Consider the following 9,359-nt stretch of genomic DNA (forward strand, 5'->3'; position numbering starts at 1 on the left):
ACATCCCCCGTCCGCTCCTTCCCAGGGCTGTGTCTTTTTTTTTTTTTTTTTTTTTGAGAGATTTTCACTGTAGGGCGCGTGCGCTCGCCAGACAGACAGAGAGAGACAGAGAGACAGAAAGCGAGAAATCACCCCCCAGGGGGGATGGTCACGCCACAATCCCTTTTCCTCCATTCTCCTCTCGGGATCTTGGGCATGCACGCACACGTGCCCGGCGTGAGTTTTAAGCCACCGGGTCCAGGACGTGAACCGCAGTCGACTACGTGGGAGTCCAGCGACATAGCCATTATGCTAACTGCTGGTTCCCAGGGCTGGCACTTTTTACCTCTTTAAGCTGCTTTATACCTGCAGCATATGTTTTGAAACAGCAAGGGCAGGGGAAAGGCCTGCCGGAATGCCCGCCCCTTCCTGTAACACCTCCCTCCTCCCCTCCTGCAGGTCTTCAATCTCCCAGACCTGTTTCGTTTTGTTCTGAGCTAGAGATGGCAGGTCGTGGAGGTCTGTGTCTTAATAACTGATGGTATTGAATAACAGCATGTTGGATGCCAGTGTCAGTGGCTAACCAAGTGATTTCCTGGCTACTCCTGCACCTTCTCATTTAATCCTCAAGAACCCTGGGAGCAGATACCATGATTAACAACTTCCCAGATTGGGAAGCCGAAGTTCAGCAAAGTTAACCTATTTACTGGGGAATTGCAGTTTGTTGGTGGCGGTGTTGGAACTGGAGCCAGGGGCTCGGAATCTGGGAGCAGTGTGCCATTTTCTGCTGTGTGACCCTCATGGGAGTGACAAAACCAGGATCCAGCCTCAGACTTGTCAGACTTCTCAGGCCTGCTCATGCTGGTTAGAAGAGACTCACCATGGTATCTATCATATGACGAGTTTGCAAATAAATAAGATGTAGCAACACGTGGAGAACATCAAAGCCCCTTTGAATGCAATTCGATGTCTCTTAGAAATTCGAGGAAGCATATTGGGCTCATTTGGGAATTCAGGACCATGATGCTGTGCTGATTGCACTCAAGATAGGCAGAGTTAGTGATCACCGAATGCTCCTGGGGTGAGAGAAGCAGGTAATGGGAAGGTCGCTGGCCTCTTCTCAGTTTATCCTCTTAAGGAAATGGTGATTTCAGAGTTGGTTGAAGTGCTGGGAGACTTTGTGGATGTGAAGACAGTTGATCCCAGTCATCAGATAGCCAAATGATAATGAATAATAGTAGCCAGCACTGAATTTATATGCTACATAGTTTTCAGATATACATATTTATTTAACATAGTATCTCACTTCAAATTTGTCAACCCACGAAGTGAATATTTTTCTAGTTGATAAATGAGGAAATGACTGCTCAGAGATGTTAAGTAAGTGGTCCAAAGTCACGCAGCTGGAAACTGGAGAGTTTGAACCCATGCACCTTGGCTCCAGCATATCTATTTAATCATGTTCTATATTCTATAAGTATTTATTGAATCCCTGATGGGTGCTCAGCATAATGCTAGGTGACTTAGAAGTGTTAACTTGGTTGACACCCCCCTATAATGTGGGACTTACCGGCATTTACCCAAGGTCATTCAGCAAGACAGAGTTCCTGCCTTTAGGACGGCATTAGCCAATAGTGATAATTAAACAGGTTCACAAGTGGATGTTACGGAATTGCTGAGGAAGGTGAATGTCATAAGGAAGAGACAGGCAAAACCTTAGGGGTTCAAAAGAAGAAGCCAACTCACATCGGGTTGGAGGTGGGAGGGGGGCTCAGGAGAGGCTCAGGAGGGGCTTAAGGAGCAGATGTTATTAGAGAGAAAATGTCCATCTCTCTACTCTGGGTCTTTGCATGTGTAGTTCTCACTGTTCAAGTTCTCCTGCTCCCTACTCACACCACATTCCCTGGCCAACACCAAGCTCTCTCCTCAGGTCTCCACTTAGAAGTTTCTTCCTGGGACACCTTGACTGATGAAGCGTAGGGCCTCTCTGCTCAGGTGAGGCTGTGGCCATTGACTTCTCAGAAATGCAGACCCCCCCACTCACCCCAACCTTGCTAGTTCAAACAGATGTTTGAACAAGATCCTCAAGTAATTCATGCGCACATGAAAATGTGAGAAGCACTGGTGCAATGGTCTGGATGTTTGAGAGTCCCCAACATGCACATATCAAATTCCTTCCCCTCAAAGATGTGAGGAGGCTGAGCCTTTGGGAGTTGGTCAGGTCATGGGGGTGGAGCTCTCACGAATGTCGTTAGTGCCTTTATGGAAGAGCCTTCAGAGAGTGCCCTCATCCCTTCTGCCACGTGAGTACACAGCAAGAAGGCCTTGCCTATGAACCAGAGAGCAGGCTCTCGCCAGACACTAAATCTGTCAGTCCTTCGATGTTGAGTTTCCCAGCTTCCCAAATTCTGAGAACTACATTTCTAGCATTTACAAACCATCCATCTAAGGTGTTTCATTACAGTAGTCTGAACAGAGCAAGACAACTAGTATCGGGAACTGTAAGCAGAATGGCCGAGGCTGCTCTGAAGCTTTTTAGGAAGCTGCTGGCTCCACAGGTCTAGCAGGTCGGGTAAGCTCTGAAGTGTGTAGGCTAAATTTCAAGGTTGGGTCACAGGGGGGATAGTTGGACCCACAAACAGGACTGAATGTGATCCCATGACAAAGTTTTTTGGCCTCTCTCTCTCTCTCACTATCTGTATGTGGACTATCCTGGGCTTTCCTCACTGTGGGTCTTCAAATGTGCAAATGTCCCTGGTGAGGCACATTTACAATGGGTCTGCAGTCACTTACTGAGTGGAATCAACCTTGCCTTTGCTTGCTGTGTCTGGTGCCACCCCAATTCTCATGCATGGGTACACACGTGTGCATTCCACGTACACTAAGGAGTCTTTTCATACAAAGTACATGTTGAGTAACCCTAATCCAAAAGTTTGAAATCCAAAATGCTCCCAACTTTGAAATCTTTTGAGTGCTGACATGATGCCACAAGTAAAACATTCCACACCTGACCTCATGTGACAGGTCACAGTCAAAACACAATAAAAAATATGTAAAATTACCCTCAGGTTATGTGAATAAGGTATGTATAAAATATATATGAACTGTATGGTTAGATGTGGGTCCCATCCTCCAGGTATCTCATGATGTACATGTAAATTAAAAAAAAAAAATTCAAATCTGAGACACTTCTGGTCCCAAGCAGAAGTAGAAGATAAGAAATTAAGGAATATTCCTCCCGTACCCATTTTTCACACACAAAAATACCGTTCAGAGCTCTGTTCTCTACTGGAGTCTCTCTCCATGTACGCTTGACTTAATTATTTAAATTTAATCCATTAGTGGTTCTAAATTTAATTCTAAAAATTGAATGAATTATTAGTCTATTAATAAATAATAAAGTTTAATAACTGTTAATGAGCATTTGAAATAGATAAGTTAGTGCGTTCAGTAACACAATACCAATATTTACCCATGAAACAGAATAGTTGTACCTATAAGAAACTTCATCCTTTTGACTGGGTTCTCTGTATTGTAAGTGAATATGAACTCATTAATCTGCTATGCAGTATAAGTAAGAAAGGGGGGGCAATGGAGCTTACATATGTGCTGAGAACACATTTTGCAATTCCTGTGGCCATTCTCACCCAGGTTCCCTCCCTTCCCCACACTAGGGAGAGCTGGGGAATAGCCCAGGAGGGCTGCCATAGGCTACATGGCCTCATAATACAGTCAGGAGTGACTCATCCGTTCCTCTCTCTGGGGGTTTCTCCAGAAGTCTTGCTCATGGAGCCTCCTGCAAAGCCAGAGATGGGAGCAAGCTACACGCCGAATAAGAAAAGCATCCATGAAAGTACTGTTACTTTTATTACAGGGGGAGTATAAAAGGCATATAAATAAAAATATTTTACTACGCAATTTGACCATTAAATTTCATTGCCATACCTGACATGCTCTGTTATGTAGACTGACACCTGCTAAGAGTGAGTCTCTGCGATCACCTTTTCAGCTAGTACAATTCTGAGAGGATTAGATCAGTGTACTGGAGCATCCCCTCACACAAAAATCTACTTATATGTGTCCATATGTGTGTGTCTGTGTTAAGTGGGTAAATATGTACATGCATGGGGATGAAGATACCTCCCTATATATGTGCAACCCATTCTGTTGGTCAGTTATTTAACTACTTATGAGAATACCTACTAAGTGCTGTGTTAGGTGCTTGAGGATTTAGCAACATACCAGAACAGACAGGATCTCTAATATTCTAATATTCTCGTAAGAGAGAAAAACCATATCCAAACAAATCAAGAGGTAAAACAAATGAATGCAGGGTGAGGAGATGGAGAGTGGTTGGGCTGCCACAGTGACAGGATAGCCAGGAGAGGCCTCTTTGAGGGGATAACCAACCCAAGTGGGATGAGGGATTGAGGCATGTGTCTCTCTGAAGGAATAGCAATTCAGGTGGAGGGCTCAACTCATACAAAGGGGAGGACACAGGAACTTATTTGGAGTGTTTTGGGGAACACAAAGGAGGCCAGCATGGAGAATGGTGAGGGGAAACCTCAGGTATGCGATAATAAGCTAATAATCTCCTTAAACCACAACCAGGAAACCACAACTGTGAGGAATGGAAGAGCCTTTATGGCTTACCTGGCCAATACCCCTCATTCTGGGGGGAGTTGGAGACAAAATAGGGATTTTCAAGATAGATGTCCTAACCACATGTCTAGCGACTTGCTCTCATCATTGCCTCCCGTCCCTCACTCCCATTCTCCTATTTTACTCAGCTTGTCTAAGATAGACTTGAGCTCCACCAAAAGGGCCAATCACTCTTTGTTTATCAACTAATCCTGGTTCGCACCCCTTGACTCAGACCCGCTCAGGATCTCTGGCATTTTCTTAAACTTCTCTCTCCATCTCTGGCCTTCCAGAAAAGGGCTGACCCGAGAGGCAACAGTCTTGTGCCCTGCAGATTCATGAGGAGATAATGACATAGGTCATTGCTCATACTTGCACCACTCTGTGCTTCTATAAATTGCGTAGAAGTTCAATGAAGCTTCAGCTCTTATGAGGGTGGAAGGCAGAGGGGCTACTAGCATTACCTTGGAGAAAGTGGTATAGAGGAGATGACAATATTTGAGATGGGAAACTCTGAGGCCCAGGGGAGCGGCTGAGGTAGCTTTCTGGGAAGATGGCACTGGGTGGGCTCTGGATCCTGATGAAGGGTCTCAGATGTACGAGGCACCCTGAATCCCCTCAGTTAGCTTCTTTTTTCTCTAGAAATCTGTTTTTGGAGACCTGCCATATCTATTACTATAAGGTTTGATTGCATGACAGAAGACTGCAATATTGGGTAGGCTGCTAGCCCATATAAATTAGTTTGCTTTCTGTCATGTGAAAGTAGTCTGAGGGTCGGCAATTCAGACCTGTGAAAATGGCTCCTTGGTACCATCCATGTCCCAGTCTCCATTTGTCTCTCTGTTCTTCAAGGTCACCTCATGACAGAAGATGGCCCCCAGAATTCTAGGCAATATATCAAAGTTCTGGGCAGAAAGTAGGAGGAACTGGGGCGGGCAAGAGTACCTGTGAGCTGAGCATCTGCCCTTTCCAAATATTTTCCTAACACCCCGTGGAGTAACTTCCTCTTGTGTTTCATTGGCCACCTTCATCTACAAAGAAAGAAGAGGAACGCCTAGGTGTCTGTTTAGGTGGCATATTTCCACTCTACATAAATCGTGATCCTGATAGAAGGGACACTGGTTATTTGGGATAAAGTCTGCCGTCGATGCAAAAGCGCAAGCCAACTCAGGCACTTGTCTCGGGGTCACCCGCGCCAGTGGAAGGTGGCTAAGAACAGGGCATCCTCTGAGGTCTTGGCCATTTGGATAGAAGAAAGGGAATCTTGTGCTTAGGTCTCCTACTTTCCAAATGGACTTATTCTCAGAGAGCTTTGGGGTAGGAATTAAGGACCTAGATGGAGGTCATTCTTGGGGTCATTTCAAAGTAGTCCCCTCTTACCCTTGGATTTCTGTAACATTTACTCATGAGCCCTTTTGTCTCTGGACACATTTTCTTGCTAGGGTCCAGTAGGTGGCATAGTGGTTAAGACATTGGACTTCCACATGGCTGACCGTGGTTTGAGTCCCAGACCTGGTGGCTTGCTTTCTCTCTCTCTCTGGTCAAGATAAAAATGACAATAGTAAATAAAATTAAATAAATTGTTATTTTTTTGGAGAGGTTTTTGCTATTGGGTGCGTGTACTCACCAGACAGACAGAGAGAGACAGAGAGACAGAAAGCTAGAAATCACCCCTCAGGGGGGATAGCCACACCACAATCCCTTCTCCTCCTTTCTCCTCTCGGGATCTTGGGCATGCATGCACACGCGCCCGGCGTGAGTTTAAGCCACTGGGTCTGGGACTTGAACCCCGGTCGACTACGTGGGAGTCCAGCGACATAGCCATTATGCTAACTGCTGGTCCCTAAATTGTTATTTTTTTAAAAAAATATGGATGATACTATAGTTTGTAAGGCCACAGGGAAAAATAACAAAGGAAATTAATATGAAACTCATAGTAAAATACCTAGTCCATGGAAGAAAGCAGATATAGTAGCAGATTATGATTGTTCTATGTGTGCAGACCACAGGTTAGTGCATTTCTGTGTATATGCATGCATGCCATCGTGTGTGTATGTGTGTATGCGTGTGTGCCAGCATGCATACAGTTGCTCGTGGATGACACAAAGTGAGAGAGACTCTGGACAGTTGTGAGTACCTTTGAGTCTTTGTGTCCTTGGCTCTGCTCTGGTACCCAGCAGGGTGGGGTGGGGCAAGGCAGTGACAGGCTGGCCTTTCACAGAACGAGTTTCCCTGGAAGGCACTTTAACACTAAAAATTCCATAGTCCAATTTTGAGGGCAACAGGCAGTGAGAAGCTGGGTTGCCAAGCAACCAGCCATTAACAGGAAATTAGTCGCTCATCTCTGAACCTCCTGTCCCATTTCCACTTCACTGACCCTTGCTCCCCACCCCCATGAACAGAAATGCACACACACCCACGCCAACGCAGACGTGCACATCCACGACAGTAAAGGCGAATGTGCCAGGATGCTTCTAGACAGGAAGTTCTCACTGCTGGGCTCATCCCGGCTTGAGCAGGCAGGCCAGGGCACCTGAGGCCCGCTCCTCTCCTCTTGCCATTCCCTCTGTTTCTCCTTCCCCTGCCCATCCCTCTGCAGTGACATCTCAGCCCTGTATCTCAGGGCACCCTAACCTCTGTGTTGGTATATGCTCGTTTTCCTTCAGTCTTCCATCTCATCAGACTGGAAGCTCCCTGAGGGCAGGGGCTGTTTCTTCTTCTATTGACTGAGAAGTGTGGTGGTAGCCAGCCTCTCAGATCGAACCTAACCTGATCTCTCAAACCTTGTCCAAACCCTATCCCAAACCCCAACCGTAAACCTGATTTTTGGCCCAGGTTTCTTGCTCCAGGAGCTGCACTGCACCTATCATCAAGGGGAGGGGCCATCTTAACAGCATTCTAGTGTATAAGTCATCCCCAGCCAATACTGGGATGGAAGGAAGGGTGGAACAGGCTTGCCCTACCTGCCGGAGCTGGTGAGCCAGGTCAGTGTTGGGGGCTCAGGCCTGCTTTTGTCTCAGCCCTGTCCCAATAAACAATGAAGGAGGGGGGATCTCTTAGGTTGCTGATACCTCCCAAGAAAATGCCCCTTTCCGGGGTCTGTTCTACTCTGGCTGCAGTGGGAGACACTTAGAGTCCTTGCAGATACAAATACATCTGGGGACGAAGCTTGTATACGGCATCACCATCCCCATCCTCAGACTGAGCCTTTCTCAGAAACCCCTAGAAGTTGGAAAACAGAACTACAGTATGAGTTTGGTATAAAAATTTTTAAGTCTGGGGCCAGCAGATGGTGTAATGGTTATGTCCCTGGACTCCCACATAGTCAACTGCTGTTCAAGGTCCAGACCTAGCAGCTTGAAACTGACACCAGGCATGTGTGGCTGCATGGCTGAAATCCCAAGAGAATGAGGAGAAGGGATTGTGGTGTGGCCATCCCCCCGGGGGGTGATTTCTCCCCTTCTGTCTCTCTGGCATGCACATGTGTAACTTTTTAAATAATATACATCTCCATGAACCTTTTGAAGACCCCTTGTAGTTTTAGATAGTAGACCTTGAGCCCAGAGGGCCATTTTCAAATGGTCCCTCCCACCACACTCTCAGATGCCGACAACTGATACTCAGTTGGTAACACCGATGGCCAGACGATGGCCAGACGTGGTGCCGGATTAGGCTGTGCTCCTCCCCTTGGAAGGAGCCCATGGCCCACGGAGGGAAGCACACACATCTAGTGGAGGTGCATGGAGTGCTGTGGAGACCCAGGAAAGGAGTGATTTGGTCTCTACACTTTGGGGTGGGGTGGAGAGTGGAATGAGGGAGCAAGTGATGTTTCAGCTAGGCTTTGGGGTATGGATGGAGGTTTATCAGAGAGGAGTGTTGTAGAAGGTGTGGGGGAGAGGGCATTTCCAGCAGAGGAGGCGGCCTGGACACAGGGGCTGAGTCCTTATAAATAATCCTTCTTCAGAATCAAAGGGCGGTCTTGCTGTGTTTTGGAAGTTAACCTTTAAAGAAGACTGGAACAGGAGTGGGAGGTTCAGGTCATAGCTCTGCCCCTATCAGGCCATGTATTCTTAAACGAGTCACATCTGTGCTCCAGGCTCCCATTTTGTCGTCTCTGGGGGCTTCACAAGTCTGAACCCAATGGCTTTGTGTGTGCAGAGAGTTTATCTACTGAAGGGGACAGAAGGCAGCTAGGGCATAGGTGCTGCAGGGCTCGCAGAGAGCTGGATCTATGCTCTAGAAGACCTTCCTCCTCATTTCTCCTCCTCCCCTAAACCTCTTGACCCTGCCCTGGGCTGCCTCAATGCCTTCAAAGTGTCACCTGCTGCACAGACTGCTCTAAGCATTGCAGTGACCTTTGAGGGAAAAAAAAATAATAAGCCCATTTCAAAATATTTGCTGTATTTAAGATCAATGTAGGAAGCTTTTACATGGGGACTGGCAGGGGTCCTGGAGTGTAAGGACTGGATAGGAAGTGTCTTGGAGACCCACAGGTAGCCCCAATCCACCCTGCCTGAGGAGTGCATTGAGCTGGGAGAGTGGGCTTAAGACTGAGCTAACTGCTCTGGACAGCACTTGCCCGTAGGAGCAGGGTTAGCACAGGAGAGGATGGGGAGGAGCAGGGTGGAGGAACAGCTTGGCCTGAATCTCCTGGTCTCTAGCCCCTCCTACGCAGCTCAGCTTACACATCAGCAAGGAGGTGCTGCCTGGATGTCTTTCCTTCCTGGGTAATGCATTCC

The sequence above is a fragment of the Tupaia chinensis genome, unplaced genomic scaffold, assembly GCF_000334495.1.
Source record: "Tupaia chinensis unplaced genomic scaffold, TupChi_1.0 Scaffold000238_1, whole genome shotgun sequence".
Lineage (NCBI taxonomy): Eukaryota > Metazoa > Chordata > Mammalia > Scandentia > Tupaiidae > Tupaia > Tupaia belangeri.